This window comes from Neophocaena asiaeorientalis, unplaced genomic scaffold, assembly GCF_003031525.2.
Source record: "Neophocaena asiaeorientalis asiaeorientalis breed wild unplaced genomic scaffold, Neophocaena_asiaeorientalis_V1.1 scaffold194, whole genome shotgun sequence".
Lineage (NCBI taxonomy): Eukaryota > Metazoa > Chordata > Mammalia > Artiodactyla > Phocoenidae > Neophocaena > Neophocaena asiaeorientalis.
This window is the reverse complement of record NW_020172638.1, coordinates 1,024,234-1,043,504: the sequence shown is the minus strand read 5'-3', so window position 1 is coordinate 1,043,504 and position 19,271 is coordinate 1,024,234.

Sequence of the window (19,271 nt, the reverse complement as noted above, 5' to 3'; positions counted from 1 at the left end):
CATGGGGCCTAGAGATGGAAGGCCAAGATTGTAAAGATGGGCAAGGGGCAGTTCTCTGTAAATACGGGCTTTGACACTGGAGTTGACTTGTTAGAGATCATTCCTGGTTCTGCCTATTAGGCAATCCTTTTTTCTTGTTTTAGGGCTAAAATAGTCTTACATATCAGTTGATGATTATGTTGGTGACTTAGGTTCTCAGTAAGTGATTCTGACAGCTCTAAGTTCGTTTCAGAGAGATGGAAATGCTCCTTGGACGACATTCCATGTCCTCTACTTTCTAGACAACTCTGCCTTTGCCTGCTTTCAGTTGTCTGAGTTAAATTTGATGCATGAAATTACCCCTCTCTTCCTCCCAGGGCTAAGGGGGAGCTTCTGTCAACATATCCTTTGCGTTCATTGCGTGGTCCCTTCATGCTCAGTGATTCCGTTTTTTCTCCTCAGTCTTATTCAACAGTCTTCATCCCTTATCTATTGTCCGCATACATTTAAATGTTTAATGTCTGAACAGGAGGTGAGTCCTGGTGGGAAAGAACACGCCTGAGTGTGGTTTCTGACTCGGCCAGGTAAGGGCTGGAGGCATTTAACTGAAGCATGGTGGGGGCAGTTGACAGACGGCTAGAATATAAACTCCAATGCCGTCACCGGCTACCTCTTGCTCAGCTTGTCTAATGTTTTGTGCATGAAGTTAAGGTGCAGAGTAAAAGGGAACTCTTAGAATTGCATTTTCCAAGTGGAATGTACAAGAAAAGGCTGGTGTGAAGAAGTAGACACAGGGTTGGGCATGTTCAAGAAGAAAAGCAGCCCGTGATAATAAAGGTGCAGTCTCAGTGCGGGTGAAAGTGCTGTGTTGGTGAAGGGTCCTTTCACCAGGGCTTGTGTATTTTGGGTTCCTTCTCGGTGCCCCCAAAGACTGAAGAGGAGTAGAAACTCAGAAAGGTGTAGAGCAAGCACTCAGACCAGAAAACCGGAACGGCGTGTAGGATCTGTGGCCGTTTGGGTGTCAGCCATTGCTGTGAGTCTTCCTTTCCTGTTTGTTTGAGCTTCACCATTTATCACCCTTGAATGTCTCTGCCCTTGGTGGCTCCCTACCCATTGGATGAAATTCTTACTCCAGGCCTCCACTTTGGTCTGGGTCAGCCTACAGTGGACTATTGCTCGGGTTTCGGTGGAAACCGGGCAGCAAGGCCACGAGACCCTGATCCTGGCCACTTGCGCTTAGTTTGAGCCTGACCCTTGGCTCCCACTGGATAAATCCAGAAGTGTTTGTGCCTTAAAATAATTAAGCAGAATGATAAATTATAAACCATCAGAAAAAAACTGGAAGTCATGAGGGTATATGGAAAATACACAAGTAAGTGGAGGACACAACTACAGATGAGACACTATAGAAAGCTGGGTGTCAGCTAGTTAAGGGGGAGGGAGTGCTGGAGTTGAAACAGCATTGTGTAATCATCATAATGAAGACTGAATTAGGCAAGAATCATCCCCTGATGTCAAATCTGCGGGAAAATTTTGACAAGGAGCATATTTATGTGGCTTTAAGGTGTCTCCCACAGATTGCTTATGCGTTGTGTATCAGTTTCCTATTACCACTTGAACAAACTACTGAGAACTTAGTTCCTTGAAAGAACACAAATGTTTCAGCTCAGAAGTCTGAAATGAGTCTTACAGGGCTCAGATCTGGGCACTGGCAGGGCTGGTTCCCTCTGGAGGCTCTAGGGGAGAATCCGTTTCCTGCCTTTTCTAGTTTCTAGAGGCCACCTGCGTTCTCTGGCTTCTGGGTCCTTCAGTCTCAAAGTCAGCAGCACAGCACCTTCAAATCTCTGCTTCCGTTGTCACATTACCTCCTCTTTCCGACTCCTGCTTCATCCCTGTCGTAAGGCCCTACTGGGATTACATTGGGCCCATCCGCATGATCCACGATACTCTTCCCCAGTTGAAGCTCAACTACAGCTGCAAAGTCCCTTTTGCGATATAAGGTAACATATAAGTTTCTTGGTTTAGGATGTTGACATCCACAGGGGGTGATTATTCAGCTTACCACGCATTGCTAGAGAAAATAACTTTCTCGTGGAGAAACTGAACACTTCGGCTGGGTGATCAAAATCAACAAGGGGCAGGTGGACATCCTATGCTTCCAGTGTTGTGAGAAGGGTCTGTCATCACCTATGCGGCATTAGGCTAAGAATGCGTTACCTGAAGCTGATCTTTTTTTTTTTCAATTCACGAATCACTTGGTTTATTGTACACAATTAGCACACAACACAGGTTAGTCAAATTAGGGAAAAGAGGGTAACGAACCAACCCAAGGAGAGTCCACAAGGAGGCTTCTCAGCAGAAGCATCGGTCTCTGGTCTGGCAACAGGTGCCTGAGTCTAAACCTCTAGGAAACATTAGATCCCCAATGAGAAATGTTCTGTTTTCAAAAGGCCTGTATTCTTTAAAAGTATCAATGTCAAAAAAGAGGAAAGGGGGCTTCCCTGGTGGCACAGTGGTTGAGAGTCCGCCTGCCGAGGCAGGGGACGCGGGTTCGTGGCCCAGTCGGGGAGGATCCCACGTGCCGCGGGGCGGCTGGGCCCGTGAGCCATGGCCGCTGAGCCTGCGCGTCCGGAGCCTGTGCTCCGCAACGGGAGAGGCCACAACAGTGAGAGGCCCGCGTACCGCAAAAAAAAAAAAAGAGAGAGAGAAAATGTTTCCAGATTAAAGGAGGCTAAAGAGACAAGGCAAATAAATGCATTATTTGACCCGACACTGGATCCCGTATTGGAGGGAAAATCCTGTAAAATTGCATCAATTGACAAATTGGTATACGAATGGTAGTTTTGATAAAGTATTGTATCTGTATTAACTCGATGAGTTCTAATTGTAACTTTCCTCTAAGTTTGAAATTATTTCCAAGTAAAACGTTAAACATTAAGAAAAAGAAAAGGAATTCTGTTGACACAGTTGGTCTCCTGTCTGCCTAAGGGATGTGACAGCAAATTTTTGGACGCAGAATCAGAAACCTAAGAGGAACCAGGCTTAAGGGGCCTGTCTAGCACCCAAATAAGCATGTGCTGCTTTTAAGATCTAGCACAGGAGACGGTAAAATGTGATGTTCGTGAGGCAGCAGAAGTTCTAGTGGCTAAATTATGTCTTTCAGCCTTTCTGACTGCTACACAAAGAAGAATATGTACCTGTGAGGGCTCCCGCAGGAGATCACGAAGACCGAGGGGAGCAGTTCTCTGCCCGGGATGTCTGCTGCGGTGGAGCTAAATGCAGATACCAGCAAGACTCAGAGGAGGGCGCACCACTGGGCTCTGGGTCCGCACTCGGGTTCTTGGGGCTCCCACTTGGCTTAGAGACAGAAGGCGCCCGGCAAAGATCTTGCTTCAAATACCCCACTGTTTCTTTGCCGTTAGATGTTTCTTCCTGAGCTTATGCTAATACACTGCAGGGCGTGAGGGCTTTGATTTTTTTTTCTTTCCCTACGTATGTGGCAGAAGAGAAGAATGGAGAGCGAGAGTAGGACTGAACTCTTCTTTTTACTTAAGGCAAAAAGCCCGTTTTTTAAAATTTTAAATTTGAAAATAGGGTCACATTAAAAAGCTATTCAGGGACTTCCCTGGTGGCCCAGTGGTTAAGGATCGGCCTGCTAACGCAGGGGACACGGGTTTGAGCCCTGGTCCGGGAAGATCCCACGTGCCGTGGAGCAGCTAAACCCGTGCATCACAACTACAGAGCCTGCGCTCTAGAGCCCGTGAGCCACAACTACTGAGCCTGAGTGCCACAACTGCTGAAGCCCACGTACCTAGAGCCCATGCTCCACAACAAGAGAAGCCATCGTGTTGAGAAGCCCGCGCACCGCAGCGAAGAGTGGCCCCCGCTCAACGCAACTAGAGAAAGCCCGTGCGCAGCAACAAAGACCCAACGCAGCCAAAAATAAATAAATTTATTTTTTTTTTAAGAAAGCTATTCAGGGAAATCCCTGGAGGTCCTGTGGTTAGGACTCTGTGCTTCCATTACAGGGGGCACGGGTTTGATCCCTGGTCAGGGAACTAAGATCCCTCAAGCTGCATGGCCAAAAAAAAAAAACCAAAAACTATTCAATTAGTTTTACGAGAAAACTGATTGAGGACTTAAAAAGTTTCAGCTGGAACTGTAGTTGCCCTGCTAGTTAGAAACAGGAATAGAAAAATGAGGGCAGTACTTCACAAACTTGACTGCAAATGAATACCCGAGATCTCCTTAAAACACAGTCTGGTTCTGGAGGTCTGGGGCAGGGACTGGGAGCCTGCATTTCTCACAGTCATCAGCTGACGCTGCTGGTCTGTGGACCACACTCTGAGTGGTACTGACCTGGTGCACCGGTAAGTGGAAAATCGGGTGGGTGGCCTTGCAGAAAAACTCACAGAAAGCTGTTGCATGAATCACTGCTGAATCAAAATATTTTAAATATCAGCATTGTTAGAGGTGGCCTCCAAAGCAATAGATGTTGCCACGGTAATTGCTAAAATGAGTTCCTGTTTGACTTCCAAGGGTTAGGAATGTTCTCATGGACAGTGTTAAAAAGGCAATTGGATAAACCATTAATCTGGGGCTCAAGTTTAACCTCCCAGTACTCACCAAAGGGCATGTACACCCTCAGCATTTGAAAAATTACAAAACTGGTGGTGGATGGAGGCCAATTAGTGGAGACTTTGAAGCAATGATCAGTGCAGATATTTTCAAGTTCTCCCCGCAGTTTGAAAGGATGTGGAGACCCTGTTCAGTGTGCAGAGGTTGCCCTGACAGCTAGAAGTTTCTAAACACAAGGATGAGGGATTATACTTTTTATTCAGCTAAACGTACAAGTTACTGAAGCCTGGATTATGCTTTGATTTCATGGGTTTAGGTAAATTTGTTTATTTCTGTGGAGGGTAAAACCAGAACAAATTTTAATTCGTTCTTGGGTCTTTTCCAAGTTTATTCAAAATACAATGAAGAATAAGGGGAAGGATTGGAGGTTACACGATTCATTCCTGACGTTGTACTAGAACAGCTTTCAGGAGCACTTATTGGCCACTTTTGCCGCAGCCTCCGTGGAGGGAGTCCTAGAACACAATGTTTGGGATATATTCAGGGCAATGTGTAGAGGAAAGAACATGTGGGCACCCTCTTAAGCAGCAAAGAAAAATGAGCAGAAAACACCAGCTCAAAAGCAACAGGGCGCTGTGAGGGCTGCTGGAAATAGAAGCATGAAGGAGGAAGTGTAGATTAAGGTGAAGGCTATAAGGAAAGCACACGTGTTTCAGGTAAGGGATGAGTACGGATGGAGGTGATTTACTGCAAGTGCTTTATAAAGCACCAACCATTTACAAGAAGACGGCAAAACCTAATACACTTGACCCTTGATAAAGCGGGGGCTAGGGGCGCTGACCCCGCACACAGTTGAAAATCCAAGTATGACTTACAGTCAGCCCTCGGTATCTGCAGTTCTGCATCCTCAGATTCAACCAACTCCGGTGTAGTATTGTAGTATTTACCACTGAAAAACTCTACATACAAGTGGGCCCGTGCAGTTGAAAGGTATTGTTCAAGGGTCAGCTGTACTCTTTTCCTCTTGTACAGCTCTATAAAAAGATAAACTCTTAGATTTTCCATTAACCAAAAGGCCATCAGGCCCTTCCAGTCTTATTTCTCCCCCACCAGAAAGTTATCTGGGATGGTGTTATGGGCAGAGTTGTGTCCCCCCAAAAGATGTTGAAGTCCTAACCTCCAGTACCTGTGAATGTGACCTTATTTGGAAATAAATAGGGTCTTTGAAGATGATCGAGTTAAGATGAGGTCATTAGGGTGGGCCCTTATCCAATGACTGGTATCCTTATAAAAAGGGGAAATTTGGACCAAGAAACACGTATGATGTGAAAACACAGGCAGAATACCATTCTACAAGCCAAGGAATGCCTAAGGAGAAAAGCATGGAACCGATTCCTTCTGAGGGCTGCCAACACCTTGATTTCTTTTCTTTCTTCTTTTTTTTATTGAAGTATGGTTGCTGTACAATCTTATATGTTACAGGTGTACAATATAGTGACTCACAATTTTTAAAGGTTGTACTCCATTTATAGTTATTATAATATATTGGCTATATTCACCATGTTGTACAATATATCCTTATATCTTATTTTATACCTAACAGTTTGTACCTCTTACTCCCCTCCCCCTATCTTGCCCCTCCCTCTTCCCTCTGCCCACTGGTAACCACTAGTTTGTTCTCCATATCTGTGACTCAGTTTCTGTCTTGTTATATACATTCATTTGTTGTTTGCTTCTTTTTTATTATATCCACTAGTTTGTTTTATTTTTTAGATTCCAGATATAAGTGATATCATACAGTATTTGTCTCTCTGACTTATTTCACTTAGCATAAAGCCCTCCCAAGTCCATCCATGTTGCTGCAAATGGCAAAGTTTCCTTCTTTCTTATGGCTCAGTAATATTCCATTGTGTACATATATACACCACATCTTCTTTTTGATTTATCTGTTTATGGACACAGGTTGCTTCCATATCTTGGCAATTGTAAATAATGCTGCTATGAATATTGGGGTACATGTATCTTTTTGAATTAGTGTTTTTATTTTTTTCGGATATATACCCAGGAGTGGAATTGCTGGGTCATATGGTAATTCTATTTTCAGTTTTTTGAGGAACCTGTATACTGTTTTCCACAGTGGCTGCACAAATTTACGTTCCCACCAACACTGTACAAGGGTTCCCTTTTCTCCACATCCTCACCAACATTTGTTATTTCCGACACCTTGATTTCTATTTTTGTAAATTTCATTGAAGTATAGTTGATTTACAATGTTGTGCTAATTTCTGCTGTACAGCAGTGACTCAGTTATACATAAATATATTCTTATTTTTAATATTCTTTCCATTATGGTTTACCATAGGGTACTAAAGATCGTCTTTGCTATATAGTAGGACCTTGTTGTTTATCCATCCTATATATAACAGTTTGCATTTGCTAACCCAAAATTCCCGTTCCTTCCCTCCCCCATCCTCCTCCCCCTTGGCAACCACAAATCTGATCTTTATGTCTGTGAGTCTGTTTCTGTTTTGTAGATATGTTGATTTGTGTCATATTTTAGATTCCACATATAAGTGATATCATATGGTATTTGTCTCTTTCTGACTTACTTCACTTAGTATGATAATGTCTAGGTCCATCTACGTTGCTGCAAACGGCATTTTTTATGGATGAGTAGTATTCCATATGTATATATTCCACATCCTTTTATCTGTTCATCTGTCGATGGACATTCAGGTTGATTCCATGTCTTAGCTATTATAAATAGTGCTGCTATGAACATAGGGGTGCATGTATCTTTTCGAATTATAGTTTTGTCTGGGTATATGCCCAGGAGTGGGAATGCTGGATCACATGGCAGCTCTATTTTTAGTTTTTTGAGGAACCTCCATACCATTTTCCATAGTGGCTGCACCAATGCGACACCTTGATTTCTGACTTCTGGCCTCTAGAACTGTGAGACAATACATTTCTGTTGTTTATGTCACCCAGTTTGTGATACTTTGTTACATTAGCCCCGGGAAAGTAATACAGATGGTCTTCAAAATAGATGGCAGAAGGAGGAGGGTTTATGTACTAGTCAGCTATTATTGCAGTAATACTGCATAACAAGCAAACGTGAGATTTCAACAGCTTATAGCAGCAAGTGTTGATTTCTCTCTCACCCATCTGTGGTTGGCTGGGGTTCAGCTGATCCAGGCTGGGCTCTGTTGGGCTCTGCTCTAAGCTGTTAAGTTGGGTTGAGGTCTGCTCCACATGTCTCTCCTCCTTGGACCAGTGGCTACCTGGGACATGTTCTTCTGGTGAAAGATGGGAGTGCAGGAGGGCAAGCACCATGATGCAGGCATATTTTCAGCCTCTCTCTGTGCCGTGTCTGTCACTGTCCCATTGGTCAAAGCACATTGCATGGCCAAGCCCAAGACTGAGAGGCAAGGACGTATGCTCTGTCAACCAAGAAGCTGTGGCCAGGATATAGATGACAGGAGAGTGAGGAATTGAGAACAATAATTTAATCTACCACATTTGACTTCGGAATTTAATGTAAAACCCAAGGAGTGCTTTATGTCTCCTGTTCAGAATTCATGGTGTTTAAGGAAAGAAGAAAATGTCTTATTGAGAGATAGCACAGATTATCTACCTTGACCCTGACAAATGTGTGGAGACTGAATCTTATAGCCCTGTATGGCACTTTGAGTGAAGCAGTCAAGAGAAGACCCCCTATTAGCAAAGAGATACTAAAGCCTTTGAAGCAAATAACCAAAAGCACTAACAGGTACCTCATAAATAAAATAGTACTGTGAATTTCACAGACATCCTACACTGGTATGAGATGTCAAAGTCTGTGCCTTCCTGGAAGGAACGTTGTTCTGGAAACTTAGGAAGGGTGCCATTTGGAGAACCTATTCTCCTGGTAATCCGGAAGCCTGAAACAGAAGACTGAATTGTATTTGCTTCTTGGACATGGAAGTCAAGAGTTACAAGCATTCTTCCTTCTCTCGACTCCTTGCTTTTGTAGTAGTATCAAGACTGACTTGAGAAATCATCCTAATTTTCCAGACGTAAAGTCAGTAGTGCTTTACACACACTTAGTGATGTTACAATTTACTCATCACATTCAGGACAAGCCATGTCGACTCCTGAAAATACTATTTACTCATGGGATGCAGGATGTGAAAGTGGGCCCAGACCACTGGATTCATATCCTGGCTCTCCCACATCCTGGCTCTGGGGCCTTGGCCCTCTGTGCATCTGTAAAATAGGGATAATAATGGCTCCTTTGTCTTATTCCGTTTGTGCTGCTATAATAATACCATAGACTGGGTGGCTTATAAGTAACAGAAATTTATTTCTCACACTTCTAGAATGCGGGAAATCCAAGATGTTGTGCTAGCAGATTTGGCATGTCATGAAGACCCTCTTCCTTATTGATGGCTGTCTTTGTTCTGTGCCCTCACATGGCAGATGGGGCAAGGGAGTTGTCTGGAGTCTCTTTTATAAGGGCACTAATCCTATTCATGAGGGCTTTACCCTCGTGACCTAGTCACCTCCCAAGGGCCTCGCCTCCTAATACCATCTCATTGGGGGTTAGGATTCCGACATACGAACTTGGGGGACACGTAAATATTCAATCTAGAGCAACCTTCTTCTGGATCATTATGAGGATCAAATGAAAGAATCCATGCTTAGAGTGGTGCCTGGCACAGACTAAGTGCTCAAATGTTAGTTTTTATTATTTACCAGCAAGTATCAGCTTTCAAAAATGAAATTTTTGAAAATTTCATTTGTAAATTCAAAATCAGAGTTTATACCAATGCAACCAAACTGCCTGCTATGTTAAGCTACTGCTGCTTTTAAAAGAAATCAGGTGATGGAACGTTCCCACGTTTGCTTCTCCAGGCTTCAACTTTATTAGATGCTGCCAAATTGCTTTCCAAACTGGGGTAACAATTTACACACTTACGTTCAGGGCATGAGAATTGAAGTTGCTCCATTGCCAACACTTGGCATTGTTAGACTTTAAGTTTTTGCCAGTCTGGAGGTGTGAAATGGTAACTTATTGTGGTTTAAATTTTCATCACCTGATTTTGAGTGAGGTTGGGCACTTTTTATAAGTTAATTGGCCAGCCAATATTCTTCTTTGGAAAAATGCCTATCTTCTGCCCATTGGCTATTGGGTTTTTACTTTCTTATTGATCTATTGTGTTTACATCTTCAGGATGATAATCCTGTGTTGCTTATATTGTTACAAGTATCTACTCCCAATCTTCCCTTGTCAAATCTTTTTAAGATGCCCTTTGTTTTAATTACATTTTATAATCATCAGGAGACTAGCTTTGGCTATGCTTGGTCTTTTCATTTCTTAATGGTATTTTCTGATGCACATGAGTTTTTTATTTGAATGTAGTCAAAATTTGTCAGTCTGTTTCCTTTATGGTTTCTGTTTATTGTGTTTATAATTAAGCCTTTCAATTAGCTGGCATTCCCCACCCCATTTTTTGGTAGCATGTGAGGAAGGTTTTTTGTTTTTGTTTTGTGGTTTTGGTATGCTATGAATTGTGAGGGTATTTTTTTCCATTGTGATCACTGCTTATCCCAATACCTTTGATTAAATTGTCCATTCATTCCCCAGTGATTTGAAATGCATTTGTTGTCCTACATTAAGTTACTCATTTATTCGTGGGCCTGTTTCTGTGTCCAACACTTCTGAGAAAGTGATAGCTGGTGGGGCTATGCCAGAAATGTACTTTTAAAAGATATGCAGATGGCCACGGAATGCCAATGGATTGTATTTCTTTCTAGAATATTACAGAAGAGAAAAATATGTCGAGGACAGTCTAGATGAAACTTTTTTATCATGGCCCACTATACAATTTATTTTTAAACATTAAACATTTAAATGAACAGCTAAGTTACGTGGGATCGGTTATAGGCTAAATAATTGCATTATAACAGATTACCGAAGATGCTCTGTATAAAACATTTGATCAAATGTCATAGTTATGCCTGAGATTATTAAGTTGGTGGACAGAACACTTCCAGCATATGAAATCTGCCAAAAAGAAGCTGTATCTTGGGAACAATTCAAATGCTAGTAAACGTGTTAAGCCAGGCCCCATGCACCACCTTAAAAAAGAAACATGACTTGGTTGGTGATGATCACGAAATTGTGCTTAGCTAAGCAACAAAATCCACGTGGTTATCTGTCTTTTTTCTTTTTTAAATTTTATTTATTTATGGCTGCCTTTGGTCTTCGTTCCTGCACTCGGGCTTTCTCAAGTTGCGGCGAGCGGGGGCTACTCTTCATTGTAGTGCGCGGGCCTCTCACTGCGGTGGCTTCTCTTGTTGTGGAGCACAGCCTCTAAGCGCACAGGCTTCAGTAGTTGTGGCTCACGGGCTCTAGAGCACAGGCTCAGTAGTTGTGGTGCACGGGCTTAGTTGCTCTGCGGCATGTGGGATCTTCCCGGACCAGGGCTCGAACCCATGTCCCCTGCAACGGCAGGCGGATTCTTAACCACTGCACCACCGGGGAAGTCCTTATCTGTCTTTATTCATACTTTATAACCCGTCTATTCCCAAAAGTGATCGGAGGCCGCTCACAGTGTTGAAACACATTTAAAAGAGGAGATGAAAGGCATCAGCTGCCATATTGTGTTGACCACTTATAGCAATGCCATTCAGAATGATTCCCTCCTAAGCATTTCCAGGATCTGGTGTCTTTTCAATTTTGCCCTTGAAAAATAACCTTGGATTAAATGCAGTGTTGTACAGTTTCTCAAAGCATAGCCAAAGCTAGTCTCCTGACGATTATAAAATGTAATTAAAACAAAGTGCATCTTAAAAAAGATTTCACAGGGGCATGCCTCGTCAGTCTTGTCTTTGCCACTAAGTTCTGGGAGTTCTCTGTATGTCGTTTCTTACCTGGTGGGATTTGAATAAAATCATCCAGGATCATCTTATATCTAGACTTTCTACTTTTTAGATTCTAAACTCTATAGTGGTAATGCACTGGGTTAATTCACTTCTGTGGGGAACTGATTGTGATATTCTTTATGCCAGAATAACACTCAATACTGTGTAGTTCATGAGGGCAACAAGGTGATCATTTGTTTATTCAGTAACATGGGTACTTCCACGGGTCAGGCCCTGGTGGGGTACCGAGCAAACCGAGATGATTGAAGGCCCTCAAAAATGTTCCCCAGTCTACTTGGGGAGACTGACTCACAGACATAAAATAACGGGCTGGTGTTTCATGATCCTGCATTGTGTGCCCCGTGGACATTTGAAACAACGCAAGTAACAATCTAAAATGGCCAGAACGGGACAGAGGAAGGAGGGAGGGAGTGCTTTTCAGCACTGGAACGGAAACTCTGATGGTTAGGTGGATGATACAGTGAAGGGATAGCTGTATATTTCCCAGGTTTCTTTCTCTTTTTTCTTTTTTTATTCATCATCATTTCAGATAGAAATGTTTAAGGGAAACAGGAGGGAAGGGCTGCCAGGAACATAGCAATTTGGTTTACCGAGATCATTATATTTAGTACTTTAATGTCTAGCTTTTGAGGTGGGGGTGAGGGGTGTTGAATTTAAGACAAAGTAAACAGTTTTTCTTAATTATACCATACCACGGGACTTGGTGTGCTAGCTTCAAACAAAAATAATGCGGCCTTTTCACCATTACAGTAACATCAGTGATTAAACAGAATCGATCGTCTGAGTGGTTATGACTGGGAGTTATTACAGTTAAATAATGCTAAGCCTTTGAGATGAGCAGTAAATTCCAAATGGAATTCATGGCTAATAATATCAACGAGGCAGTCTGTTGTGTAATGTCGTGTTTATCACCTCCTTAGGAAGACAAATTATCTTTCCTGTTGGCATAATGTATTACATTTTTGAAATTCATGTATCACCTGATGAATTTTATACAATACTGACACAATAAAATGTTCCTGGAATTCGACACGTTGGAAAACGTTGTCTCCTTAAACAAATAAACTTGCATAAATTATTTAAGAACGCCTAACTGGGGTCTTTTCCTTTTGGCTTTCACTGTCAAGGCCCTCAGTTGCAGTTGGTAGATCATCCCCAACACCTGAGGTCTATATTTCTCTTCTTTAAAAAAAATTCTTGTAGTTTAAATCTATTTGGGTAGGTTGGATGTGAAAGGGTTTAAATTGTAAGCTGTGTGATAAGGACTACACTTTTGCCCTGAGAACTGGTCAAGAGGGGACCTGTCCTGGGTGCTGGTTTCAAGAGGGCTTCACTCTGGCTCTCCTCCAGCTGTGCCCCTCACCACCAGGGATGGGTCCGAAGTGCCAAGGGGCTGTGCCTCTGTCCCCTTCTAGAACACAGTTTGTATCCCTGAGACATGAAATGTCCTGTCCAAACTGCTTAGTGCCCATTTCCAGGGCCCGTGGGGGTCTCCTCAGTTTATCATCCCACAGCCTGATGGATGATGGAAGATTCTGCCTGCGCCCGGGGGGCTGCTGCTGCTGGTGGTGGTGGTGGTGGGGTGTGAGCAGAGAAAAGGGGGTGCCAACATGTTTTTGCAAGGAACTTCACGGAGTCTGTGAATTTTGAATTGGACCGTGGCTTTCCAGGTGGGTAAGAGGTATATTTACAAGTTAGGAGGACAGAATGTACTTGATTTAACAGTTTGTAGCCTGGTTTCCAGCTTTAAATGCTATGTGGATGGACCTGCATTTGTACTCTTGTCTCACAATGTAGAAATGAGCTTGAGGAACTGTATTATAATTTTTAAAAAATACAGATAGTGAGTACTCATTATGTTTGGAAGAATAATGGCAAATATTATATTGTGTCAAACGAGCTCTTTTTAGAGTAAAAAACTTTCGAATGCATTACAGAACTGACAATAATCAGTTGAAATGTCAAAATCTTACCTTAGTTCCCTTCCTCCATTTGTAGAAGATACCCTATTTAATGTGCACCCATCTTTTTTTTTTCCTTTCCACTGAGAATTCTATTGGCAGAAAGTTCTAGAGAACAGGGATATGTCTTCATTTGATAAAAACCAGGCTCGCTGCACCCAGAGAGCACTTGACATTAAGGAATCTGACGGTGAGTTATGGCAGAGGAGATGTGAACAAGATGCGTCAGCCACTGTCTTGGAAGAAATGATTTCCCTCTTTGTCCTTGATCACGTCTAGTAACTTCAGAGAAAGACTCTGTTCTTTCTCCTCTCTAGTCCTTTCTCTTCATCTGGTTGCAGAATCACATTCTGAATCTCGAGCTTCTGCCATTTCATTGGGATTTTTTTTTAAACATCTTTATTGGAGTATAATTGCTTCACATTGGTTTTTTTTTTTACATCTTTATTGGAGTATAATTGCTTTACAATGGTGTGTTAGTTTCTGCTGTATAACAAAGTGAATCAGTTATACATATCATTGGGATTTCAGTTGCATTCAACCTGCAATGTTAAATGCCTTCTCCCTCTGGTGCCAGAGGTGAAAAGCTGTCCAGACCATGATCCCAGCCCTCAAGCAGCTCAGAGATGAGAGGAAGCAGACAGGTGTATGTTCTCACCTGGCTGTTCTTACTACCAATGGGAACACAACCAACTAGGATTGGAGAACCTCGAGGGTCTGTGGTGAAGAGAAGAGACCAGAAAAGAGGGACATTGTTGTGGTTTTCATTTGCATTTCCTTAATGACTAATGAAGTTGAGCCCCTTTTCATATGTTTATTGGTCCCTTGGATAAGCTCCTTTTGAAGTGTCTGTTCAAGTCTTTGGTCCACTTTTTTTCTTGGGTGATTTTTTTTTAATAAATTTATTTTATTTTTATTTATTTATTTTTGGCTGCGTTGGTCTTCGTTGCTGTGCAATGGCTTTCTCTGGTTGCGGCGAGCGGGGGCTACTCTTCGTTGCGTTGCGTGGGCTTCTCATTGCGGTGGCTTCTCGTTGCAGAGCACGGGCTCTAGGCACGCAGGCTTCAGTAGTTGTGGCACATGGGCTCAGTAGTTGTGGCTCACGGGCTCTAGAGCGCAGGCTCAGTAGTTGTGGCGCACGGGCTTAGTTCCTCCGTGGCATGTGGGATCTTCCCGGACCAGGGCTCGAACCCGTGTCCCCTGCATTGGCAGGTGGATTCTTAACCACTGCGCCACCAGGGGAGTCCCCTGCCTTGCTTTCTGAAGCATTCACTCTTAGAGCCTAGCGGCCCGTGGGAGCCTTAAACTGACACTCGCCCCTCATACAAGTACATGCCCTAGATAACAGCCTGCAGAGACACAAGCAAAGGGAAGTTCCTGATGACTTCCCCAGCAGCCCTTGTGATTAACAGTCTCCCTGCCTCCCAGGGCCGGCCCCCTTGTGTGCTTCTTAGATAAGACCACTGTGGAGCTCACCACAACCCTGCTCTTTTTGGTTTGAATTGATCAATCTGGCCTTACTCAGGAACCCCAAAGAACTCTACCCGAGGACCCTAAGAGAGGCGCACACCCCAGTGCGGACCCTTGAGGTGTGCTGTGTACTTCCTCTTGTGGTCTTTTGTTGAACCAGGATCACCCTCCGGCACGCTGCACCTCACAATTGTTAACAGAGTCATGACAGCCTGGTCAGCGCCATGCCATCCTGGTTGTTAAATATTTTGAATGTTATCCTTGGTTTCAATACCTAAGTTTAATGTTTAGTTTTGTTAGTTCTTGAGTTTACCTTACTATTGATACATTGTAAAGAGATTCAGTGGTTTCTCTAAGCCAGTGGTTCTCAAAACGTGGTCCTCCGACCAATGGTATTAGCATCTCCTGGGAACTTGTTAGAAATGCCGATTTCCAACCATCCTAGACCTACTGGATCAGACACCCTAGGGACAGAGCCCAGCAGTCTGCATTTTAACCAGCCCTCTAGAAGATTCTGGTGCCTGAGCATTCACATTTGAGAATCGCTTCTCTATGCCTCTTGCCTTCAAAAACATCTGAGTAAGCCGTGCTTGAGCAGTTGGCTGTAATTAATCAAAGACGTTCAAACTTCCATAGGTTAGTAGTCTAACTGAGGGGTCAGAGTGGGTCTGATCAATTTGAGGATGTAGTATGTAAGCACTAGTTGGATGAATAGTTATTACATTTTAACAGAGGTGTTATGCAGTAGAGTGCTTTGGGAAAAATCTCATTTTTTAATTTTCTATATTTTATGATTTTTTGACATCGTGACTCCTTTCAGACCCAGGGAGGGACTGCCCCTCCAAGGGTTAGCTAATTCCTAAACATAGTGAATGACTTGCCTTCTACCATGCCTCTGAAATGCAAACCAACCAATCCCAAGTTCATGCCCCTACCTGCCTCCTTTCATCAGACTTGTGCAGTATCCAGGACACTGTCCCCCTGCCCTAATCACCCCAGGGCCGGGTACTGGACAACTAGAGCCCAGTCCTATAGACCAGAGCCTGCTGAAATTACTCCAATTCTAAACTTGCTCAGTTGCTTACCCTGCCTCGCCCATTTCTCCCCTTGAAAACCACAATAAAGGCTTTTGCTCAGACTTTCCCCTCACCCCTTCTGCCGTCTGACCAACCCTGGTGCTTCCTCTTGCAGCCGTCTGTGACATGGCATGCCACTTCCTCTTGAAAACTGTGAATAACACTCTTCTTTTGAAGCCTGTCTTCATGTCCGTCATCTTATCATACGTGTTTAGAAAAAATCCCGGGTACCTCTCAAAACAGGAGCCAGATACATTTGAGTTCCAGCTGGGCTGTCATTTACCCATCAGGTGACCCTGGGAATATTACTTATTATCCTCTGCCAGCTTCAGTGTCCTTATCTTTTGTTTTTGCGGTACGGGCCTCTCACTGTTGTGGCCTATCCCGTTGCGGAGCACAGGCTCCAGACACACAGGCTTAGCGGCCACGGCTCACAGGCCCAGCCGCTCCGCGGCATGTGGGATCCTCCCGGACCGGGGCACGAACCCGTGTCCCCTGCATCGGCAGGCGGACTCTCAACCACTGCGCTACCAGGGAAGCCCCAGTGTCCTTATCTTTAAAACCCATGAAAAGATTCCTATATCATAGAACTGCCATAAGGACTGATGATAATACGCATAAAAGGAGGGCATACTGAAGAAATAGTAGCTGTATGGTCCAGGAGGTGAGAAAATCAGGGAATAAAAGTCCCCTTTAGGCTCAGAAGTAAACAAGTACAACTCATGGATAGATACCTTTCAAGTTTATATATCTTTCCTAATGTTCAGTTACTAGCAGCAGGAAATCGGGCGATATTTTATGTATTGCTATTTTTGTTCCCTAGCTCAAAAAAAATTTTTCCCCCATGTTAAGTTATGGCTGCTGTTCCTGTTAAGGAAATAAAATGTGATAATGAATCTTTTTAACAAGAGAATTAGAGGAAGCATAGTTTATCATTGCTTTTCCTCAGCTCAAGTGTCTTTTTGATATGCTATACCTACCTCTGCTAATTACCTGAGATAGATAAACAAATTTATCAAGAAACAAGGCACAGAGAAAAGAGGTTGGAATTTGAAACCCCTCTGGCCTTAAGACAAATACCTGCTATGTGACCTTGGGCAAATCACTTACTAGCTCCAAACTTGAGTTTCCTCATCTGCAAAAGGACACAGAGCACCTAGCTAAGAAAGATGTTTAAAAAGATCAGATTAAAAAAAAAATCAGATATAATGTAAGTAATGAGTCCCTTTAGTGCAAGGCCTGGGACTTGAACCTTCCCTAATCTGATGGACCTGCCAACGAATAACAGAGCCCTGCCACAGCTCCCAGCTTTGAGTTTTCAGCATGTAGCTTCTCTCTCCCTCTTTTCCCTTCACTCCCTCCCTCTTCCTTCCAGGGGATGGATGAGTACATTTTTCAGGATTTGAATCATTTCCTTCCTTCTCACTGAAATTGTGGCCCACATGGGATTTTACTGACAGAAACAGAAGACCCCAAACATCCAAGTAATGACCAGATGCACTCATGTTTAGCATAGACCCGTTTTCAGTTGTCCTCCCGGCCACTGGAGTTGGGCTGAGATTGCAGGAATCACTTATCTGTGGATAAATAATCTCACCTGTGAGTCCTGCAGGAAGAGACGTAAATGCCCAGGCAAGTCCCCTCTTGTGGTGGGGTTTGGCCTATCTGGAAGTGTTCCTTTTATTCCTCAAGCTGTCCATTCTTGCTGGTCCTCCTTCTGGAAGTCTTCCCAACAAGTCTACCACCCAGAGATTTCTATTTCTTTGGACATTTAGTGACCTTTAGTGTTCTGTAACTAAGTTGCCAAGGCTTTTGGATGTTTTCCTGCCCAAGCCCAGTTTCCCAGTCTGGAATCTCTGGCATGGCTTCTTCATCTTCCCTCACAGGCCTTGCACAGGACCATGCGCCTGAGAAACGCCCAAGAAACTTCTGTTGATTCATTCACTGATTTCAGTTAAGGCTCCTGGTAGCCCTGGGGCTTCTTAATTGAAACGGGTGGATGCAGACCAGACTATTAACAGACTTACCTGCATAGTGACTTTAAATTTAACTCATTTTTACCGCTATTGAGAAATTATAAAAGTTTTTTGACAATGCCCACCCCTTTTTGTACCAGAACAATGACTTTTCACTTCGAAACACACTAAGTTATATGCTGTAGTTTCAGTAGCACAGTTTCAGGCAAAGACACATCGACCAATTTCCTTGACGCAATAGCTTGTATTTAGAGAATATCAAATGGAACGATTTTGAGAAGGTCAAGTGTGGATGACCATTTTGCTTTGTGTATGTGTGCCGTGTGGGTGGTCTGAAGAGGCAGCATTTCCTGCTGCTCATTAGTCCAGGGATTGGTAAACTTTTCTGGAAAGGGCCAGAGAGTAAATATTCTAAGCTTCACATACTATCTGTGTCATAAAACTACTCAACTTTGACTTTGTAGCATGGAAGCAATCATAGATGATACATTAACAAATGGGCATGACTTTGTTCCAATAAAACTTTATTTACAAAAACAGACAGTGGGCCACGTGCCCTAGTTTGCAGATCCCTGCTTTTGTCTCTTGTGAGCACTCTAATTCTCTGTGCTTTGAACTTCTTTATTTTGCTCTAAAGGGTTTTTTCTGTGTTGCGACTTTATTTTTAAGTGCAGTTTGAGCACAAAATAATCGTCATCTCTGAAAAGGTTGAAAAATTAATGCAGAAAATGGCACAGAATGAGGAATGCACTTGATGGTGAGTGATTCACCTGCACCCTTTCTTCTACCAATCCCCACCCACTCTCAAGTCTTCCTCAGTCCTTTGGTGAGTTAAAACAAACCTTCATTACATTAGGTGAACATACTGTATTTTTGACATTTTGAAATAGACTTATTTTCATTGTTCAATTAATACATTTTTCTATCTGCACTTGCATATCTTTGTCTGGGATGGAATGCATCCTAATTTTCCTGTTACAACTGATGGAAGTATTTTTTGGTTTAAAGGCTTTTCACTTAGCAGTTGAGTGTTCAAAAATAAATTCACAAGGTTAAGTGATGGATAGGTGTGCTTCAGGGTAAGTCCCAGCTGCCTTCGTCTCTGGGGAAGCTGCCAGTCCAAGGTTTCCAGCCAGCAACCCACGATCACCACTGCATGTTAGTCTGGACCTGGAAAGGTGTGGGGAGATTTGAAGAAGGAAAGAGGGAAGAAGTGGGTCCTGCTGTCATGCTTATGTGGATGTCCTCTCCCCTGTGCACAGCGTATGGCAGTGATCCCCCTCGCTATCTTTCCATTTCCT